This window comes from Carcharhinus amblyrhynchos, chromosome 4, assembly GCF_965287045.1.
Source record: "Carcharhinus amblyrhynchos chromosome 4, sCarAmb.v2.hapA, whole genome shotgun sequence".
Lineage (NCBI taxonomy): Eukaryota > Metazoa > Chordata > Chondrichthyes > Carcharhiniformes > Carcharhinidae > Carcharhinus > Carcharhinus amblyrhynchos.
Genome location: NC_137327.1, coordinates 91,914,110 through 91,936,360, shown reverse-complemented (window position 1 = coordinate 91,936,360; position 22,251 = coordinate 91,914,110). Strand labels below are relative to the sequence as shown.

General features: G+C 42.8%; 1 protein-coding gene across 4 annotated transcripts in view; it reads left to right on the top strand.

The window, feature by feature from the left end:
* The first annotated feature begins 7,549 nt into the window (after positions 1 to 7,549).
* taf1 (TAF1 RNA polymerase II, TATA box binding protein (TBP)-associated factor) overlaps positions 7,550 to 22,251 on the top strand; it is a 152,246-nt gene continuing 137,544 nt past the window's right edge. For 2 of the 4 annotated variants that reach the window (XM_080187541.1, XM_080187538.1), the window contains exons 1-2: positions 7,550 to 7,619; positions 17,784 to 17,979. The gene's annotated coding sequence lies outside the window, so the exon portion shown is untranslated. Of the gene's footprint in view, positions 7,620 to 15,507; positions 15,617 to 17,783; positions 17,980 to 20,307; positions 20,391 to 22,251 lie in introns of those variants that run through there. The other 2 variants (XM_080187540.1, XM_080187539.1) reach the window with 2 other exon arrangements.

Here is a 22,251-nt window from a genome sequence, read left to right as displayed (position 1 = left end):
TCTGAAGAGAGACTAACAGTCCTAGAACCTTTTGAACAAATTCAAGCATATTAAATCTGTGGTTTGCTAACTAAGAGGGATTTTAAGTCTGAGGAATATTGCTTGAATTGGAAATCATAGGGATAGGTCAGCAGTTAACTGTACCTTGTCAGGTTTGCGTATTGGTCAATTGGTGACAATTAAACTGTATTAAGTTTAAGTTTCCTAGTGTCAATGGAATCACATCTGGAGTGCAACACCTTTTATCCTTGCATAAATAGCAAATAGTTGGGTTCCACTCTAAATATAACTTGGTTTCTGATATTGTACTTGAACAATATTGGGGACAGAACAAAAAAGGGGAGAGAATAGCCCTGGTGGAACAAGAGTTTTTGAACTTCGGAAACTGGAACTGAAAAGCAAATGTCTACTTAAACTAGCAGAAGCAAAGGTAAGAACTGGGAGCAGTGATGAGGATAGGTTGATTCTCTCACTTTATCATAGAGGAATATCTGAATAAATATTTCAATTGCTGCCAAGATTTGACAAGGATATAGAAGCCATTTTCATTTCCTTTGGAAAAAGTAACAACAAGTAAAAGGGTCAGACCATGTGGGTATTGTTGACTCAAACAAAATTATTGGGGGAGAGGGGAGGCAACGGTTCAGTGGTATTATCACTGGACTATTAATCTAGAAACTCAACTAATGTTCTGGGGACCCAAGTTTGAATTCTGCTGCATCAGATGGTGGAATTTGAATTCAGAATTAAGAATCATGATCGAGATGACCACGTTGGGAAAAAAAACCCATCTGGTTTGCTAATACCCTTTTAGGGGATGAAATCTGCTGTCCTTAATTAGTCTGGTCCACGTGTGACTTCAGCCACAGCAATGTGGTTGACTCTCAGCTGCCCTTGGGCAACTGGGATGCAACTAGTCAATAAATGCTGATCAGCTAGCGATGCTCATGCCCCACGAATGAATAAAAGCACTGAAAGTAAACCAGTTATCTCGCTTTTAGGGAAATGGTCATTTTGGAGGAGTTAAATTCACTTCCCAAAGAGTGAAAACTCAAGGTGTTACAACTGAGATTGGCAGATGATTGAATTACATCATAAATCAAGGTTTGAGTTTTGACAAAAATTTCAATCTCTGAAGGATAGAAAGTGGGGAAAATAAATCATCAGGTGATAAAAGCAACAGTATGGATAGTTTACCTTGGGTTAAAAGGGAAACATGAGGGTGAAAGAGAAATAAAAAGCTTCAGATGTTTTCATTGTAATAAAGTTGGACACACTAAGTCTGTGTTAGCTTAAAAGCACTAGGAAGACAAGATGTGGTAAAACAGCATAGCCAGTCAGGTTTGTTAAAGTAGTAAAGGAAACCATGGTTGAACATAGAGATGCAAAAGAATGTATTGGTTGTTCAGCAATTGCCAGATCTCAAGAATTTATTTAGGTGGGTAACATTTACTTGTGTATATCAGAAGGGGTTGGTAAAGAAGTTAAGATCTTGAGCGATACGAGAGAAAGCCAATATTTAATGGTAAGAGATGAGAAGATTTATCCAGAAGAAATTTTGCCACAAGGTGGAAGTACATGGAATTCATGGTGAAAACAGTAGTGTTCCATTATGTAATGTAAGATTGGAGAGGCCAGTAAAAAGCAGAGATAGTTTATCCTGGGTAATGATATAGCTGGATCACAGATGCAAGTGATGCCTACTGTGGTTGTAAAGTCAGTGGAAAATTAAACAACTTAAGGTGTTACAGGAAGCATATCCTGGGATTTCTACTGCCTGTGTAGTAACAAGATCACACAGCTCCAAGTTGAGATGGGGAGAAATTAGAATAAAGATAAAGAAACTTGTGTTCAGTTATCAGGAACCATTTCTGACCAGATGGTTGATAGAGCAAGAACAGGTGGAGGATGAAGTGAATATTCTTTGTCAGGAAAGTTGACAGAATTACTGCAAAGATGTAGAGATTTGCATCAGTAAGCATACACAAGAAGAATGAGCTTCTGTCATAGTGTTGTTACGTTAAAAATTTGTCTTATAATGAGAAAGTAGAGATCTTTTCAGGCAGATGAAAAATGGGCAAAAGTTTATCAAGTTATATTACCTGTGGGTTATAGAAAGGAAGTATTATAGGAAGCGCTTAATGTTCCAGTAGGAGGTCACTTGGCCTCTTAAGGTCAAACCAAAAAAAACTCAAGTTAAATCAGGACAAAGTAAAAGAGGCAGCTCCCCAAAAGGAAGGGGAACAGCCTGAACCAAAATCAAAGTACAAAGGAAACTTGAAAACATCAAATTAAAATGTGATTATTAGGGTTGTTAATGCACCCCAGCTCCTGCAGTGCCTAATGGGTGCAGAAGGCGTCAACTGCACCTGTGAACACTGCATGCCCCCTCTCCAGAGACTGTGAATGTAACCGTGGTAGAGGGGCAGACAGTGAGGATGGATGGCCCCCTCAATCGCCCACTGCCTGGACCTGTAAATAGGAGGTCACTTGGGAGTAAGGCAAACTTGAATGAAAATACAAAGTTTAATTGGCCAGAACTGCAGTAAAATGTATCAGAATTTTGTCAGATAATAGAAAAACCTCAAGTGCTGATAAAACTAGCATTAATACCCATTCCAGCATTTGAGGAACCTTTTTATGAGGGTCCTAATTGTGTGGGGCCCCTTCCTAAAACAAGAAGTGTGAATCCATATTTGTTGACCATAATGGATGTATCTATTAGATTTCCAGAGGCAATTCCATTATGTACTAGTCAATCCTTCTGACCTTTTTGAGTTTTAAGCAGGAGGTGTCAGAAAAGTTACCGCAGGAATAACTGGCCTGTGGCAACCAACAGTTCATAGCAACAATGCTTTAAGATCCCTTGTTGCTCTTCCTATTGTGGAGCAGAATTCACCAAGTGTTGGATTGCTCAACCACTAATGGGGAACATGAGCTGGCATTAGACTATTGTGAGGCAGGTGAGTACCCTATTGATGACACACATTGTTGCAATAGTAATCCGGCTCAGTACGAGAGGAACCACATGCTTGGCTGAGGAGCCAATGGTGCAAAGCTACCATCTATGGGATTATGACTGAATGCCAAAGTCAGAATCCTGCTTTAAAGTAAAAATTGTAGAAGAGTTATCTAAATTTTTACCAGATGGAGGCTACTCACAGAAACCCAATCCAATCAAGGATCAAATTTTGCGTCAAAATTATTCAGGGAAGTTATGGAGTAAAGCAATTAAATCAACTGTGTACTATCCAGGATCACTGGAATAGCAGCATCAAATGTTGAAGCTGTATAGTTAGAGGTTAAGTGAATTCCATCCCTTCATTTTGCAGTCAGGGATGCACCTAATAAATCAACTAAAGTCAGTCCATTTGAATTGATTTTTTTGGTCATGAGGTAAGAGGACCATTTAAATTGATCAGAGAAAATACTGAGTCAGCATTCAGAGACTACATTACTGAACAGTTAAATTTTAGGGAGAGGTTAAATAGATCTGGTGAGTTGGCCAGATGCTATTTAAAAGTGGACATCATGTGATGAGAAAGAAGCAAACAAAAAATAAAACAGTTCTGTTCATGGGGATAAATATTATTACCAGTGGTAGGTGGGTCATTAAAAAGGAGGTTTAGTGGGCCTTATCAAGTTGAAGGAAAATTGATGAATTATTTGATTTTAAAAGTGCCAGATGGAAGGAAAACTGTGCCATGTTAATATACTAAAACAGTATTTTGATAGGGAAGGAAACCAGATGGAGGATGAGTTTGCTACTCAGTGAAGAAACAAATTCAGATAATTCTAATTTGACATTCCTCAAAGAACTGGTTGGAGCCTGTGAAGCAAATTAAAAAGTAAATCTGACTTGGTTTGTGTCAGTTTGTATTCAATGTAAAGTTGTAACCTCCAGATCTTGTCCAGCTCTCTGAGGACATTACCAGAAATGATTTACAATCTTTACAATCATTACAATAGAATCGGGCTTGGATTTGGAATCAAAGCAAGATTAAAAACAGGAGGCTTCTGAAAAGACAGAAGCAGCAGCTGAACAACAGTGTCAAAGCAGGAAGAGAGATGTGATTGCAGATGCTTTTTCGTCTCTTTGATAGAGGAAGGAATGTTCATGTTGGAAAATAACAACTGGGCAATAATCTTGGATGTAATAAAAAGTGTATGTATAATCTTATGGAGTGCTAATGTGAAAACAAGAGGTATTGAAAAATGAAGCCACTTTTTCTTTGTTTTTAAAAGAGGATGGTGTAATGATTCTATGCCTTTGTTTCTTTGTAAGGGGTATTCAACTTTTACATCATGCCAATTTGGGCAACAGGCAGATCAAATGTCTCAAATTAAAGTCCTTTCTTGGAATGGTAGATTTCTACAAAATGTATCTACCATGTTAGCCCCAGCCCACCAATTGCCAAACAAACATTAGTGACAGGGGGGAGAAAACCAGAACTGGCCATTCACAAAAATCAAATAGACTCTGCACTTGTCACTGTTATTGGTGCACTGTGATCCAACCAAGCCCTTGTCTGTGACTTGCGATACATTACAGTATGAAATGGGAGCAGATTTGTCCATAGAATTCCCAATGGAACGGAAATGCCAATTGCTTTTGTCTCAAGAATGTTTGATGTGAGGGGAAAAAGAATTCCCAAATTTATAATAAAAGCTTGGTGGTCACATATGGAGTCAAAAATTTTCATCAGTACATTTATGGTCAGCATTTTACAATTGTTTTGGACCACACGCCATTATTGGCATCACTGCCAGTTCCGTAAAGAGAGAGTGCTGCATGTGGTGAGTTCTTACTGGTCTCAGTGAAAACACATACAAATGTGAACAGAAAGAAATCCAGTAATATCGAAGGTTAAAAAAATGGTGAGGGTAGCAATATGATACGTTGAGGATGGAGATAACATGTGAAGACGGAGTGCGTATAACAAAAGCAATGTGTAGCACTAATTGCATGTTAAAATTCAATTCTGGGATGTGGGTGTCGCTGGCTAGGCCTGTACATTGTGCATCCCTAATCGCCCTTAGTGGTGAGCTGCTTTATTGAACTGCTGCAGTTCTTGAGGTGTACGTACAGTCACAGTGCTGTTAGGGAAGGAATTCCAGGATTTTGACCCAGAGGTGGCGATGTATTTCCAAGTCAGGAGGATAACTTCTGACCACAATCTTATGTCAAACCTAAACATTAAGATCTATGCCCTTTATAAGACCCGTGTCAGGCCTCACTTGGAGTACTGTGCGCAGTTCTGGTCACCTCACTATAGGAAAGACGTAGAAGCTATTGAAAGGGTACAGAGGAGATTTACAAGGATGTTGCCTGGATTGGGAGGCATGCCTAATGAAGATAGGTTGAGGGAGCTGGGACTCTTCTCCCTGGAGAGACGAAGGTTGAGAGGCGACCTGATAGAGGTTTATAAAATGTTGAGAGGAATAGATAGGGTTGATTCTCAGAGGCTATTTCCCCGGGTTGAAATGGTCGCTACAAGAGGACACAGATTTAAGGTGCGGGGAGGCAAGTACAGAAGTGATGTTAGGGGTAAGTTTTTCACTCAGAGGGTGGTGAGTGAATGGAATTGGCTGCCGTCAGTGGTGGTGGAAGTGAACTCGTTGGGGTCTTTTAAAAGACTTCTGGATGAGTATATGGGATTTAGTGGGATTGGGGGTTATAGATAGGTCTATGGATTGGTAGGTGTTGATGTGATCGGCGCAACTCGTGGGCCGAAGGGCCTGTTTGTGCTGCAGTGTTCTATGTTCTATGCCCCTGGCCCCTGCAAGGGCATGAAGATCCAGAAGCATCTCAATATCTCAGGTTAGTTTTGCTATTTACAATGAAAAAAGACACACTACATTGATAATGACTGTGTGACTTTCAGTGGTTGGTAGGTTGTGTTGCAATCCTCCAATCAATGGGTAGGGCTCCAAATCCTCCAAGTTTGATTTGATTTATTATTGTCACATGTATTAGTATACAGTTTCTCATGCGCAATACAGACACAGCATACCGTTCATAGAAGGAAACGAGTGCAGAATGTAGTGTTACAGTCATAGCTAGGGTGTAGAGAAAGACCAATTTTATGCAAGGCAGGTCCATTCAAAAGTCTGACAGCAGCAGGGAAGAAACTGTTCTTGAGTTGGTCGGTACGTGACCTCAGACTTTTGTTTCTTTTTCCTGAAAAAAAGAAGGTGGAAGAGAGAATGTCCGAGGTGTGTGGGGTCCTGAATTATGCTGGTTGCTTTGCCAAGGCAGCGGGCAGTGTAGATAGAGTCAATGGATGGGAGACTGATTTGTGTGACGGATTGGGCTATATTTACCACCTTTTGTAGCTTCCTGTGGTCTTGGGTGGAGCAGGAGCCATACCAAGCTGCGATCCTCTGGGACAGTGGTGGCACTGTGATCCTCTAGGTGAGTGAGTGATCCTGTGACCCCTCCCCACCTGGGTCAGTGGGCAGCACTGTGATGCTTCCAGTCAGTGGATGGTCTTGTGATCCTCTGAATTTGTCGGTGGTGCTGTGATCCTCCAAATTATCTCATTATAATGATCCTCTGAATCTTGCCTTCAAACAACTGCACAACCTTAAACAGACCATTGTCTGCAGCAAACTACCCAGCCTTTAGGAGAACAATGACCACGACACCACACAACCCTTCCACAGCAACCTCTGCAAAATATGCCGGATCATTAACACACATGCCATCATCTCACATGAGAATGCCATCCACCAGGTACACGGTACGTATTCTTGCAATTTGGCCAATGTTGTCTATCTGATACGCTGCAGGAAAGGATGGCCTGAGACATGGCACATTGGGGAGACCATACAGACACTATGACAACACATGAATGAACATTGCTTGACAATCACCAGGCAAGAGTGTTCTCTTCCTGGTGGGGAACACTTCAATCAGGGGCATTCAGCCTCTGATCTTCAGGCAAGTGTTCTCCAAGGTGGCCTTCATGACACAACAACGCAGAATCGCTGAGCAGAGACTGATAGCTAAGTTCCGCACACATGAGGGCGGCCTCAAGTGGAATCTTGGGTTCATGTCATACTATCTGTAACCCCCATGACTTGCCTGGGCTTGCAAAATCTCACTAACTATCCTGTCTGGAGACAATACACATCTCTTTAACCTATGCTCATGCTATCTCCACTCACATTGTCTGCACCTTTAAGACTTGAATAGCAGGTTAGCTGTCAACACTTACTCTAATCAGTATTCTGTAAACTATGTGTGTCTTTATATGCCCTTCTCTGATCAGAACCTTCCACACACCTGACGAAAGGAACAGCATTTCCAAAAGCTTGTGAGATTACTATCAAATAAACTGGTTGGACTTTAACCTGGTGTTGTGAGAGTTCTTACTGTGTTCACTCGAGTCCAACGCCGGCATCTCTACATCATGACGTTGTGAGACTTCTTACTGTATCCTCCGAATTAGCAGATGGCGCTGTGATCCTCCGGATTAGTAGGCGGCGCTGTGATCTTTCAGGTCAGTGGTCGGTGGGTGGCGCCGTGGACCTCCCGGTCGGTGGGTGGCGCTGTACCTGGAGGTTGGCCAGTTTTGTTTGTACTGTCGGAGGAGAGGAGCAGCGCCGGGAATGTGGTAAGTCTGTCGGGGTTTGTCGATGGGATGGAGGGGAGGGTGAAATTTTAGAAGTGGTTCTTGTGCTCCGGCTGATAGTTGACATGGTTGAGATAAGGTTTGGTCTCAGTGAAATGTAGAGGAGGCTGAAGAATGGAGACGGCGGAGAGACAGAGCGGATGGGCCGGAGTTTAAGGCTCCAGAGGTTCTGAGGAAGGAGAGCTGGACATTCTGGAGAGACTCAGTCTCTGGGGTGGAACTGGAGGATCTGGGACAGAGTCTGTGGACTTTATTGTATCTGGCACAATCTCGTGTTTACTATTTACCATACAGGCTTAATTGTGCTCCAGGGAGGTTTATTTGTATCTGTGACCCTGGCAGCAGCTTAAGGTGCTTCTATCACTGTGTATAGGGAGGTCAGTGGTTGTCAAATATCTTTATAAAGTGTACTCATTTAACCCTATAATCCTGGTGGCACAGTGGTTAGCACTGCTGTCTCACAGCGCCAGCAACCCGGGTTTGATTCTCGGCTTGGTTCGCTGTGCGAAGTCTGCACGTTCTCCCCGTGTCTATGTTGGTTTCCTCCGGGTGCTCCAGTTTCCTCCCACAGTCTGAAAGATCTACTGGTTAGGTGCATTGGCAATACTAAATTGTACCTGAACAGGTGCCGGACTGTGGCGACTAGGGGATTTTTACAGTAACTTCATTACAGTGTTAATATAAGCCTACTTGTGACACAATACATTTTTTAAACTATAATCCAGCTCATTTTCAGTGACTTTGTTAAGGATTTTTGGCTCAGAGGTCTGGGGTAATGATTGAATAGGGAAATAACAATATATACAATGCATTAAAACATCTCAAGACACTTGATGTATAAATGTTAACGTGGTTCATTTTGGTAGAATGTGGCGAGACAATATAAGATCAGGTGCAAAATTCTAAAAGGGTGCAGGAGCAGAGGAACCTGGATGTATATTTGCATAGATTATTGGTGGTGAGAGCATTGAATAGTGCATTAGTATTTGGGCTTTATTAATAGGGGCATAGAGTACAAGAGCAAGGGGGTTATGCTGATCTTATACAAAACAGTAGCTGGACTATTGTGTACAGTCTGGGTGCCACACTATATGAAGGACGTAAATACATTGGAGAGTGTGCAGAAGAGGTTTACAAAAAAATATGAAAAACTTCAGTTATTTGGATAGATTGGAGAGGCTGGGACTATTATCCCTGGACAGAAGAAGGCTGAGGGGAAATATGACAGTTCAAAATCACGAGGGGCTGGACTGAGTCAGTTGGGAGAAATGGTGCCCCTTCCTAAAAGGATCAAGAACGAGAGAGTGCACATTTAAAATGATTTGCAAAAGAAGCAAATGTGATGCGAGAAAAAACTTTTCACATGAGTGGTCCAGGTTTGGAATGCAGTTCATGGAGTGTGGTGGAGGCAGGTTCAGTTCAGGCATTCAAGAGGGCATTGGATGATTGTTTCTATTCGAGCAATGTGCAGGGAAATGATAGTAAGTCATAATACTTGTTTGGAGAACCGACGGAGACAAGATGGGCCAAATGACCTCCTTCTGCGCTATAACAATTTTGTGATTCTGTGGCATTGAGCCAAAGGAGAGAATATTAGGATAGTTGAACAGAAGCTTGGTCAAAGAGGTGAGTTTTAAAAAGCATTTTAATGGAGAGGAGATAACTATAGGATTAAAGACGGAAATTCTTGAGCTTATGGCCATGATCAGCTCAGCAACGTTTAGAACAAAAAGAACCAAGTTTTAAATTTAGTTAGCATAATATCCTAAAAAGCGCAGTGTTGTAATGCAAATACCAATGCTAAAAACATAGTTGATGTTAAACAGACTTTCTCTGGGCAGTTTTTTGGGAGTGGACACAACTTCCTGCTATATGGGTTGCAGTCTCAAAACAGCCATAGGGTAAACATGCCTCTGTTGTACCAGGCATGAGTTTCTGGCAGTGGAGGGTGCAAACAATGGGAAACCCCATTGACAGCAACGGGACTGGAAGATACCGCCACGAGCCAATGGCGAACTAGTTCTTTCACTGCAAAACATGCTATAGGTATTAAAATCCCAGTGTCTTTTTCTTTTCTTCTTCCTTTATCTGAACTAACCGTCTGAGATGCTCCTCTTAATAACTATTGCATGAGCTCACCTTTTAGAACATAAATGTGAAATTCACTCCCATCTTTTGGATTTTTACCAATTCTAACTTTTGACACTCCATCTGCCATTGTTACCAACTTACCCTGGGTAAACATTTGTGAGTGTTGCAAGGCTAATCAACAAATCAAAGCCCTACTTCCATCCACCCAGTAAACTTCAGAAAGAAAAGAGATGCTTAGAATTAGATAGAAATTGTAATATGGAAGCATGCTATTCAACCCTATCAATCTGTATTGGTGGGAGTGTATGGGGTGTCAGGGAGGGGTAGTACCTCTGGTGGGGGAACATGTTGTGTCCTTTCAGAGTGGTTTGTCCACCCTTTGTCCCCACCTGGCACTCAGCCTCTCACAGTGGCTCCCCGTAGCTGTTTGCATGCAACAGTGGCCACACCACGGGCAATGGCTTCGACAGGCCGGGTAAACCAGACGAGGGTAGCCAATAGGTCTCAAGCTTCGGTGAGATAGGGAGATGTCTATCCCAGCGCATGAAAACAGACTCCGGCAGATTGAGTGGGCGAGACTAATGGAAGGTCCAACAGTCAAGAAGGTGGTCTCTGCAAGTGTCATGGAACACGAAGAGCAGGACAAGACACAGAAGACGTCGTGGTCTCATCTCCAGCCGTCTTGACCCTTCACTTGCCGCTGGATTAAATGGGAATTGGGAAGAGAGAGTGAGGCTGATGCTGCGCGACTCTCCCTTACTTTAATCCAAATCAAGCGCTGGTCTCGACACCATCATCATCATCGTCATCAATGTCCTGTTCAACCCTTGAAGTCCTGTGGCAATGGGTAGGCGACAAAGCAGCAGGTGTGGATACACTGGGAGCTGCACACAGGCGTCTCAGGTCTAATGGTCGTTTTCTGCTGACCGAAGCAGCAGTGAAACTTGGCACCTACCTGGGTGACTGAGCAGTCCTCTTCAGGAACGCACTGCTCACCTCTAGAATGAGGAAGGGGCTAGAAAAGGTGCCCTAAACCTTGCCTGCTTCACTACACCCTGGCCAGTTTACCGCGTCTGGCTGGGATCCCATCTTGCGGTCGAACAAACAAAATAAAACACAAGGTGACACCGCTCACCATTGGCACTTGAAACGTGCGCACGCTTTTGGACAACCCTACAGCAGACAGGCCAGAGAGCTTGCAAGATACAACATTGATATTGCAGCCCTGAGCGAAACTCGTCTTGCCAAGGTAGGTCAGTTGACTGAAACTGGAGGTGGATACACTTTTTTCTGGAGCGGTCGCAGCAGCAATGAGCGTCGTGATGCTGGAGTTGGATTCACCGTCAGGAGTCACCTTGTTTGGAAACTTGATAGTCTACCCAAGGGTGTGAACTACTGGCTTATGGCTTATTACAGCTTCCGCTATAGAACAGAAGTCAAGCCACCCTGATCAGCACCTATGCCCTCACAATGAACAACCTGGACGAGATGAAAGACAAGTTCTACGAAGAACTAGATGCCCTACTATTAGCAATGAGCAGTACCAAGAAGCTGACCTTGCTTGGCGATTTCAGTGCAAGAGTAGGGTTTGACTCTGCAATCTGGCAGGGAGTCATTGGGAGGCGTGGAGTGGGCAAGTGTAACAGTAACAGCCTACTCTTACTGAAGACCTGTGCAGCACATGACCTCCTCATCACCAACACAACCTTCCGTCTGCCTACCTGTAACAAGACCACCTGGATGCACCCCCGCTGTAAGCATTGGTATCTTATCGACTGTGTCATTGGCAGGAGGAAAGACAGGAAGGATGTCAGAGTGACCAAGGCCATGTGTGGTCCTGACTGCTGGATGGATCACAGTGCCTCCAAAATGAGGCTCCGCATCAGACCCAAGAGGCAACCACAAGGAAGCAAGGTTATGAAAAGAATCAATGTGGCCAAGCTAAAGAACTCCAGCATTGCTTCAGCACTGGCTAAAAAGTTAGAAATCAAGCTTGCTGACATACATCTTGCAGGCAGTGCTGAGGACGACTGGGAATGCTTCAGGGATGCTGTCCATACATCTGCACTGAAGATGCTCATGCCCTCTACCCGCAAGCAGCATGACTGGTTTGATGAGAATGATGAGGAGATACAGGCTGTATTTATTGAAAAGCACCGTTTGCATCATCCCTGTCAGAATGACCCATCATCAGCTGCCAAGAAAAATGCTTTTACCAGTGCTTGCAGGACCGTCCAGAAGAAACTGCGTAAAATGCAGGATGCCTGGCTGAGCGCGAAGGCAGATGAAATACAGGGATACGCTGACAGAAACGACTTGAAACGGTTCTATGAAGCTCTCGACACTCTCTACGGACCTCAATCTCTCAGGGGGTTTCCTTCCCCCCCCCCGCCTGAGTACAGATGGTACAACTCTCATTACAGAGAGAGCTCAGATCCTGCAGAGATGGACTGATCACTTTGAAGCCTTTCGCAACCGACCGTCATGTATTAACGATGAGGCAATAGGCAGGATTTCCCAGGTTGATACCAACAGCGCCATGGATGACCCACCGGTAATAGCCAAAGTCATGAAAGCTGTCAGCCAGCTATCCAGTGGCAAAGCCCCAGGGGCAGATGCCGTAGCTGCAGAGATCTACAAAGCTGCTAGTCTTGTACTTATCGAGAAGCTCACTGAGTTGTTCCAGTCCTTTTGGAAGCAAGGATCCATTCTTCGGGAACTTGAAGATGCTTCCATCATACACCTCTACAAGAGGAAGGGCAATCGGCAAGTATGGAATCTTGCTGCTCTCCACAGGAAAAACCCTTGCAAGACTCCTGCTAAATTGCCTGGTCACTCACCTGGAGCTGGGCCTGCTTCCAAAGTCACAGTGTGGCTTCGACAAAGGTTGTGGAACTATTGACATGATTTTTGCTGCGTGCCAACTTCAGGAGAAGTGTTAGCAGCAGAATCGTGAGCCCTACACAACCTTTGTTGACCTCGCGAAAGCCTTTGATGCTGTAAGCCGACAAGGCCTGTGGAGGATCATGTCAAAGTTCGGTTGCCCCCCCAGATTCGTTCAGGTGATATGCCAGTTCCATGATGGCACGTTGGCCAGAGTACTAGATGGTAGAAAATCCTCTGAGACATTCCCAGTCACCAGTGATGTCAAACAGGGTTGTGTGCTCGCACCTACACTGTTCAGCATGATGTTTGCTGCCATGCTGAATGATGCCTTCCAGGACAGTGTTGCTGGAATCAGCTTCAAGTACAGAGCGGATAGGAAGCTCTTCAATCTGTGGAGACTTCAAGCTATTACCAAAGTGAAGGAGACTGTTCTGAGAGACTTCCTGTTTGCCGATGACTGCGCCTTGTATACTGGCTCAGAGTCAGAGATGCAAGTCAGTATGGACAAATTTTCCACGGCTTGTGACAACTTTGGACTCGCCATCAACATTAAAAAGACCGAAGTCATGCACCAGCCTGCTCCTCATGCACCGTACACAGAACCCATAATCACAATCAAAGGGCAGAAACTACAGGCAGTGGACCAGTTCGCTTACCTTGGCAGCAATGACTATTGATACAGAAGTTAACTGCAGAATAGCAAAGGCAAGTTCTGCTTTCGGTAGACTGTGCTCCACTGTATGGGAATGTCGAGGAATCATCCCAGCAACAAAACTGAAGGTCGACAGCATAGTGGTACTCACTACCCTCCTGTATGCCTGTGAAACGTGGACTGTGTATTGAAGGCATGCAAGACAGTTCAATCATTTCCACATGACTTGTCTTCGCAGAATATTATACATCAAATGGCAAGACAAAGTACCAGACACTGAAGTTCTCTCTAGAGCAAGTGTACCATTAGCCCACACACTGCTGATGAGAGCGCAGACCTGGTGGGCAGGTCATGTCATCCGTATGTCAGACGAGCACATACTTTGTGCAGCTTCTTTGTGGGGAACTCTCTGCTGGAAGGCAGAAGAAGCATGTCAAAGACATATTCAAGGCCTCCCTGAAGTCGCTTGACGTAGACACGACCACCTGGGAAATGCTGGAACAAAATCGCCCTACTTAGCGCTGCCTCATCCGCAAAGGCTATCAAGCTTACGGAGCAAGCTATATTGCTGAAGCACAACTTAAGCGTGAGCTGCGCAAGTTCAGAGCCACCACCACAACTATAGTGTCTACACAAATCTGTCCAATGTGTGCCAGGACATTCCGTGCCCAAATTGGCCTGATCAGTCATCTTTGGACACACCGCAACCAGCCTTAAAATGACTAATGGTGTCGAGGTCCTCCTCGATAACGATAGATGAACAACAACAACAACAGCCTATGTTGGTGTTTAACCTGCACATGAGCAGTAATCCTGATCCCAGTTGCATGCTGTATCCCCATATTCCACCTATTTAACTTACACTTGCTCAGTTGACAACTCTGGTACTGCATTCCACAATCTCTTGACTCTCACCAAAAGGAAAAACAAAAGTTTCGCCTACCCTGTCCTAAGCCTTTTACATTTAATCTTGTATCTATGTTCCCTCATTTTGGATTATTCAACCACTGGAAATAATCTGTTTCCATGGTCACATTCCATCATAATTTTAAGCATTTCTATCATATTGCCCTTTTGTATCCTCTGAGCTAATATAAACAGCCCCAATTTTTGTCATCTTATTTGTATTGCCTCACACCAGGCAGGGCCATTGTGATTCTATGCTGTATCCTCTTTGCTTCTGCTATCATTCCAGCTGATGTTATTATTGGACAGCCATATTCCAGAGCGGAATCCTGGCTCAATACATCGTAACCTCTGTATATTTTTAGAGACGTGGATGAACAGTTGCAGGACTACCGATTTAACTTTTAACAAAATAATAAAATATTTATTCAACAAGAAAAGATTAACTGTAATACACTACTCTTTCACTTCTTCTACACATTCACAGATACACACACAGCCCCCCCCCATAAGGATTACACAAGTTATGAAGTGTCTTGTACTCTAATGTTCTCAGTAAGTACATAGTCATGGGTTAAGGGGAGGTGGTGGCATAGTAATAATTGTCAGTAGGCTAGTGATCCAAAGACCCAAGGTAATGCTCTGGGGATTGGGGTTTGAATTCCACCATGGCAGATGGTGAAATTTGAATTCAGTAAAAATTAGGATTAAAACTCTAATAATTACCTGGGCAATAAATGCTGGATAAGTCAATGACACCCACATCCAACGAATGCATTTTAAAAAGTTAGACAATAGGCGAGATTTGGTCAGATGCACCACCTTCTGAAACAAGTGATTGGTGCCACTCAATTCAAATTCTGTAGTTTCTCATCAAAGCCCCTCGGTTGTTTGCCACATTGTGATCAACTGGTCTCACTGGAACTCTGACTTCCAGTTGTGTTTCCAAACTCCACTCTCAAAGAACACACTTTGAAATCTCCCGCACAAGGTTTTCTGTCAGTTGCTTTCATCAAGGATCCACATCTAGGATTTCAACCTATCCTTTCAGTACTACGCTACCCAAGATTGCATTCAAGTTTCTATGCAATCTCTTGGGCAGCCATGTAAACAGAACACTGTTGCTTCATAGGCTGCCCTAAGGTGTCACCGACTGTAGGATTACTTCAGATGTCTGGTTCTTGCTAATTTCATTAGACCTGCACCTTGTAGATCCTAACTGGAAGCCTCGCTCTGCTCCTTTTTTAAAACTTCAATGAACAGGACTTTGTTCAGGTTCTGTTTTTTTTGTCCCTTTGACTTAAGTGTTCTGAGACTTCTCTTTTCATTCCCTAGTTTCTGGAGCTAACTGAGCTTTAAATCCTGGAACTTTCATTCTACGCCTTATTCCATTGATATGTCTCTGTGAGAGCTGTCTTTTCAGATACCTGGTTCCAACTGAACCGTAAGTGCTTCGAATTTCCAGTGTGGGCTAGTGGTTGCTAAGTAGCAATTTGGATTTTTTTTAACCACTATAATTGCTTTTACGTCATAAACCTGTAATTACAGTGCAAGCACAGCTTAAAGTGAAACCAAAACTCACAGACATGAAGGCACCTTTTTAACATAAGCTAACTGAAAGTTTTACACTTTCTTAGCACACAAATACAGTAACACAAACTAAGTTAAACCTGTATTTTATTTCTAATACCCACAAATCCCAATATCAATTATTTAAGTCAGTGGTATTTCCTAACACCTCAACATCCTTCCTATAGGGGTCCAATGCTGCACACTACTACCAATGTAGTCTTACAAAGGTGTTGTATAGACATACAGTCATAACTTGATTTTTTTATATTCCTATCTCATATCTCTTGCTGCAAGTCACAGTATTCCATTAGTTTTGTTTTCTTTCTGGAAGCTAAATGTCCAAACTCCCCTGCTTTTCAACATTATTGAACTTTTGCCCCAAAAAATCAAAATGTACCACTTCGTTTTTACTGATGTTGAATTCCATTGATCACATTTTTGCCCACTTTGCCATCTTCTTAGCATTTCCATGTAGTTTCCTTTGATTCTCAAATGTAATTGTTTATACCTCCTATTTTAGTAACCTCTGCAAATTTGGTCTTCAGTCTGTCTCACCTTATATCCAAATCTGTAATATACACAGTAATCAGAAGTGATCTCAGACCAGAATGTTGTGGGACATAACTAAACACCTTCATCCATTCTGAGAAACTGTCCTTAACTCCTACTACTTCTTCCATGTTAATCAGTTATATACCAATTTATTTACTTTCTGATAATTCAATATTCCCCAATTATCTGTATTTACATGGAAACCCATCATGTCTCTGAGAAAAGTGTTTCACATATAGGAGTCACTTTTAAATACTGTGACTGCTAAAACTGGCATAGTAACTGGCGTCGTGAGGGGCAGCCTAGACTTGATAACTGAGGAGTGGATTTGTGCCATTCATCATTTCACCCATACCTCCCATGCTCCCGCTCCCTCCTATGCTATCCTTGGCTAGTCTTGTCCTTTCTATGCCGTAGCCCTTGTCCCCTCCTTGCATTCCCCATCCCATGCCTTTCTATGCCATCCTCATCACATACTATTCCATGCTTCCCATGCCATATTCCTCCTGTCATCCTTCCCTCCATGCCATATAGCATCCCATGCCACCCCTCTCTACTCATCCCTATTGCACAACCTCTCCATATTTAGCTTTCATTGCCTCCCTGCCCTTCCATTCACTCATTTGCAAGCAGAAGTTTCTTGGCTGGTATTTTGAAAAATATGTAATTAAAATAAGATTGATTATGCCCAATCTAAACATCAGACAACATTGATTCACAAAGGGTCTCAACTTTACTGCTTAACTCAGAGGGCCGGGTGATGCCTTCTGTGATTAGTTATGCTGCTGTTTTGGTTGCCTACTGAGCCAGTAGTCATTGTGGAATGACTTTAGAATATGATCACATATACTTATCTCCCAGCTCCCACACGTTAACATCGCCAGAGTGAAGTGAAACAAAATGGTGAATCGTGATGCTTCTCAATGAGTTTCCCCCCAGCTTTTAAAAAAGAAAATGACCTTCATAACTGTCAGGGAAAATATTCATCTTTTCAGTGTTGACAGTGATGCACCAAATGTTGACAGTTATGCATGTTACTTTTCCAGTCCTTTGCACATCCATGTGCCTCTGTGTGTTCCAGAGATGGCTATCAAATAAATCCACCCAACAAATGTGTCCATTACACTGGCCAATCAAAACAGTCTAAACAGACAAACATTAAAATTATTATGGATATTCTGCATTCTTGATTCTTCTACTTGATCATAAACTTACATTTCTTTATGCTAAATTTTGTCTGGCATCTCGTTGTCCATTGGCATTTCTACTGTACTCTTAAATTATTGTGCATTGTTTAGCATTGTTTATGATTAAATTAAATTTTCTGTCACCTGCAAATAAATCAATAATCACTTCTTTTAACTAATTTATGAAAAGTAGAAATGACAGCGGCCATCACATTAAAAACTATGAGATGCCACAAGCAGGAGCAAGTTTTGACTCTTTTAATGTACTAATCTGTGGTTTTACCAATTTTATTTTATCAGAGGTGATCCTGGAATGAAATGAGCTTTGTTTATGTAAATTGAGCTGAACCTGGTGAAGAAGCTCCATCTAGTGTGAGAACTTGTTTCCTGGACTACACTGGAACTTACTTTGAATTGATTTTCTTCGAAACCCGAGATGGAAGAGAAAAACATACATCAGAGGCTTAACCTTGACTGAAAAACTGCCACTTCCCAGGTTTGAGATTAATATATATACATTTATAAGCTTTGTAATTTTGCCAAAGGCAGGTCAAGCCTGAACCTTATCCAGATAAAAGCTAACTCAGTGTTCGTAAGTTTGTGTTTGGAGAGTTCAGTTGATCTATCGGAGTGGGATTCCACAGTAATTTCCATTTTCTACCACCTCCAAGATTCAGAAATCTGCGGTAATTTAGACCAAAATGGCTGAATATTGTTGGGGTCTTTCTGTTCTATCCAGAATTTGGGCATGTTCGGTACTTCTAAAACAATGAGATGACATTCATCATGATTTCTCAAGGCTTTGCCCTGTGAAGCTCTCTGAGAATGTATCTGTGAACTTTTGGTGGAATTGAGGTTTGTCTTATTCTGACATCGCTGTGGGAGACATTGAAAAGTAATTATAAGGCTTCCATTGAGATCTAGTTACAGTTATATTTTTAAAAATCACTTCCCGTCTTAATGTTCTCTAGCATTTGTATAAAGTCATAGAATTTTACAGCACAGAAAGAGGCCCTTTAGCTCATTGTGTCTGTGCTGGCCATCAAACACCAATCTATTCTAACCCCGTTTCCGGCACTTGGTCCATAGCCTTGTATGCTCTGGCATTTCTCGTGCTCATTTAAAATCTTCTTAAATGTCATGAGGGTTCCCACCTCTACCATCCTTTCAGACAGTGAGTTCCAGATTCCCACCACCTTCTGGTGAAAGATTGCTCCTCAAATTCTCTCTAAATCACTTGCTCTTTACCTTAAATTTATGTCCCCTGTCTATTGACTTTACTAAGGGAAAATGTTTCCTCCCACCTATATCCTTTATAATTTTGTGCACCTCAGTGAGGTTCCTCTTAGCCTTCTCTGCCTAAGGAAAACAACCCCAGCCTATCTAGCCTCTCTTCATAGCTGAAAAGCTGTAGCCCAGGCAACAGCTGGGTGAATCTCCTCTATACCCTCTCTAATGCAATTACAGCCTTCCTATAGTGTAGCAACCAGAACTGTGCACGGTATTCAAGCTGTGGCCTAATGAGCATTTTATACAGCTCCATCATAACTTCTCTGCTCTTGTATTCTGCGCTTCGGCTAATACAGGCAAGTATACCTTATTCCTTCTTAATCACCTTAAGTGTCTGTCCTCCTGCCTCCAGGGATCTTTGGGCATGCACTGATGTTAGATTCACTGGCCTGTACTTACTTGCTTTTTTCCCGATTTCCCTTCTTGACTAATGGTACCACATTAGCTGTCTTCCAGTCCTCTGGCTTCTCTCCTATGGCCAGAGAGGATTTGAAAAATATTGTCAAAGCCCCTTTAATCTCCTCCCATGCCTCACACAATCGCCTAGAATAGATCTCACCTGTATCTGTGGATTTATCCAATTTTAAACCTGCTTAAACCACTAGCATCTTCTCCTTCTCAATGCTAATCTTTTCAATTATGTCACAATACCTCTCTTTGCTTTCTAAAGCTACGTCAAACTTTTCCATAATGAACACATGCAAAATACTCATTTAATACCTCATCTATAACTTTTGGCTCCGCACAGGTTGGCACTTCGATCTCTAATGGGCCCTACTCTTTCCTTGGTTTCCCTCTTGCCTTCATATACCTACGGAACACCTTGGGATTTTCTTTTTATTTTACTCACCAGTGTTTTTTTTCATGTCTTCTCTTTGCTCTCCTAATTTTTCTGTGTACCCCCCCCACACCTTTTTATACTCCTCTAGGACATCCAGTGTTCTGAGCCCCCTGAATCTGCCATCAGCCTTCATTTTTTCTTTATCCAATGCTGTACATCCCTAGATATCCAGGGTTCTCTGGACTAGTTGGTCCCACCATGGGAACATGTTGACATTGTAATCTCTCTATTTCCTTTTTGAATGACTCCCACTCCTCTGATGTGGATCTTCTGACAAGTAGCTGCACCCAATCAACTTTGGCTAAATCAGGTCTTATCCTATTAAAATCAGCTTTCCCCCAATTCAGAAACCTTTTTTTCTGGTACATTTCTGTTCTTTTCTGTAAATAGCTTAAATCTTACTGACTTATGGTTAGTGTTATGAAATGCTACCCCACTGACACCTCTACCACCTGCTTGGCTTCATCCCCTAAAATCAGTTCAAATGCCATCCCCTCTCTTGCAGGGCTTTCTAGGTGCTAGCTCAAAAAAACTCTTGTGGATGCACTTAAAGAATTCCGCTTCCGCTAAGCCTTTCATGCTTTGACTACCGCAATTGATATTGGAGAAGTTGAAGTCCCCTACTATAATTGCCCTATTATTTTTACACTTTTTTGAGACTTGTCTACGTATCTTCTCTTCTGCCCTGAATAGTGTTGAACTTGAATGTTTGTTGGAGTTGAACTCATCCGGCCAAGTGCTTTGTAGATGGTGAACAAGATTTCAGGAATCAGGAGGTGAGTTCCGAGCCTTTGACCCGTTCTGGTAACCACAGTATTTGTGTGGCTAGTCCAGTTCAGTTTCTGGTCAATGGTAACCCCAGGGTATCTTTATTGGGGCAGTCAGCAGTGGTAATGCCATTGAATATCAAGGGGCGAAGGTTAGATCCTCTCTTGTTGGAGATGGTCATTGTGTGGCGTGTGTGTCGTGAATGTTACTTGCCACTTGCTAACCCAAGACTGGATATTGCCCAGATCCTGCTCCATTTCAACATGACTACTTCAATCTTAGAGGAATTGCAAATGATGCTGAATATTGTGCAATCATCAGCAATCATCCTCACCTTTGACCTTATGATGGAAGGAAAGTCCAATTGAAGTAGCTGAAGATGGTTGGGCCTAGCACACTACCCTGAAGAGCTCCTGCGGTGACCTCCTGGAGCTGTGATGATTGACCTCCAACAGCTGCAACTATCTTGCTTTGTGACTTCAGCCAGTGGACAATTTTTATCCTGATTCTGATTGACTCCAGTCTTGCTCAGGCACCTTAATGCCCTACTCGGTCAAATACTGCCTTGATGTCAAGGGTAGCCACTCTCTTTTCAGCTCTGACATACAGCCCTTTTATCCATGTTTGAACCAAGACTGTAATGAGCTCAGGACCTGAGTGATCCTGGTGGAAACGAGACAGGGCATCCATGAGCAGATTATTGTTGATTGTGCCGCTTGATAATGCTGTTGATGCCTCTTCCTTCCCATCGCCTTACTGATGATCGAGAGCAGACTGGGCATTAATTAGCTAGGTTGGATTTGTGCTGTTTTTTGTGTTCAGGGACATGATGGTTTGCATTACAAGGAGAGACTGGATAAACTGGGACTTTTTTCCCCTGGAGCATAGGAGGCTTATGGGTGACCTTATTGAGGTCTATAAAATAACGAAGGGCATATATAAGGTAGATAGTCAACATCTTTTCCCAAAGCTAAGGAAGTCTAACACTAAAGGGCATAGTTTTAAGGTGAGAGAAGTGGGATACAAAAGGGTCTTGTGGGGCAATTGTTTCACACAGAGGGTGGTGAGTGTCTGGAACCGGCTGCCAGAGGCAGTAATAGAGGTGGATACAATTTTGTCATTTCAAAAAACATTTGGACAGTTACATGGATAAGATAGAAGGATATGGACCAAAAATGGGCAATTGGGACTAGCTTAGTGATAAAAACTAGGCAGCATGGACAATAAACCTTTGACTCTAGGTCATACATGGACAATTTTCCACATTGCTGGGTGGATGCCAGTGTTGTCGTTGTAGTTGTACTAGAACAGCTTGGCTAGTGAAATGCCAAGTTCTGGAGTGCAAGCTTCAGCGCTACTGCTGGAATATTGTCAGTGCCTTCAGCGTTTCTTGATATCATGTGGGATGAATTGAATTGGCTGAAGACTGATATCTGTGATGCTGGGGCCTCCAGAGGAAGCCCGGATGGACTATCCCCTTCTGATTGAAGATAGTTGTGAAGGCATTAACCTTATCTTTTGCACTTATGTGCTGGACTCCCCCATCATTGAGAATGGATTTATTTGTGGGGCCTTCTGTGCTGGTGAGTTGTTTAGTTGTCCATCACCATTCATGGCTGGATGTGGCAGGGCTTCAGGGCTTAGATGTAATCCGTTGGTTGTGGGGCCACTGTTATTTGTTGCTTACGCTGTTTGGGACACAAGTAGTCCTGTCTTGTAGCTTCACCAAGTTGGTGAGGGCATACCTATTTTTAGGTATGCCCTCTTGCATTCTTCATTAAACCAGGGTTGGTGCCTGTTGGTGGTAATGATAGAGTGGGGGATATGCCAGGCCATGAGGTTGCAGATTGTTGTGAGTAAAAATCTGCT